The following is a 1,172-nucleotide window of genomic DNA, read 5'->3' on the forward strand; positions in this document are numbered from 1 at the left end:
TGCAAAAAAATTGCACATCTGTAGGTCTTGTAACTCCAGGTGAGCGCAGGTTTGGGTTCGATGGATTGTGCCTACTATGGTCGAGTGAGCTCGTTCAGGCGCGACCATCCTCGCTCGGATTGACAAACGTATACTGCCGAGTTTTGCCTCTCTGAACGCGTAGCCTCATGCTAAATATAGATCAGGTTGCACCACACGTGGTGCGACAACGGCGCCATCTATGCACGCGACACATACATTATAAAATATTGGCTTCTTTTCTGTGCACAATGACACCAACGCAAGTAGTGACGACAGTACAGCTGTAAATATACAAGCGATAATGCTATAACGTGTCTTCGTTACATGCGGTTTTGGCTTGCGATCCCTATTAACCTCCTTAAATATTATCACGAAAAAAAAACTCCTTGGAGGTGCCGGGGTTTGAACCCGGGACTTCTCACATGCGAAGCGAGCGCTCTACCACTGAGCTACACCCCCAGAACTGCCCCAGTTAATTCAGCGTCTCCCCTTATATGTCCGGCGGCTGCATCGCATAGGCTAATAAAAGTATTCATGGAACCTTAGAACTGTAGTTGTTCGTCCAAGTGCCGTCCACTATTACGATTACAAGTACTGAAAACGTTGACACTTCACTTCTGGGCCTATTGCGGGGCGCCATGGATACGGCCATCTTGGAGGTTGCCGTATCGCAGGCCGTAGTTGCGAGCTTGACCACTGAAATCAGGCGCTCCGTGCCGTCTTCTCCAGAAAAGACCCCTCGGTGCCTCGGCACATTTTCCCCGGGACGTTCCACTGGCTGCACTTCCCATCACTTCGAGCTTAAAGCCGAGACTACACGTACGCCTGCGGACGCGCCAAAGCTCGCTTCCGCGCGCCTAGCCGACCTAGCGTCTGCTGCGCCTGGCGAGAAATGGCTGGAATCCCTCAAGTCAACCTGGAGCTCCGCAATCGTACGTTGCCCACCGTCACCATGACTGATGCGTCCTACGCACTGACTGTACCCATGTCTGCACGTCACTTGCGCCGGCGTTCCCCATCAGCGCGACCCTGCCAGCTTTTGCGGGACTGAAGAACATGACGTCGAAGACTGGCTGTCCTCCTATGAACGTGTAAGCGCTCACAATAAGTGGGACGACCAGTCTAAACTGAGTAACGTCATCTTTTACCTT

At 52.2% G+C, this 1,172-nt stretch overlaps 1 non-coding gene across 1 annotated transcript; it reads right to left on the minus strand.

Moving 5' to 3' along the window:
- Window positions 1-408: 408 nt before the first annotated feature.
- Window positions 409-480, minus strand: TRNAA-CGC (transfer RNA alanine (anticodon CGC)). Its single transcript has one exon. It is a non-coding gene; the product is annotated as a tRNA-Ala (tRNA).
- Window positions 481-1,172: the final 692 nt, after the last annotated feature.

Source organism: Dermacentor variabilis, chromosome 3, assembly GCF_050947875.1.
Source record: "Dermacentor variabilis isolate Ectoservices chromosome 3, ASM5094787v1, whole genome shotgun sequence".
NCBI lineage: Eukaryota > Metazoa > Arthropoda > Arachnida > Ixodida > Ixodidae > Dermacentor > Dermacentor variabilis.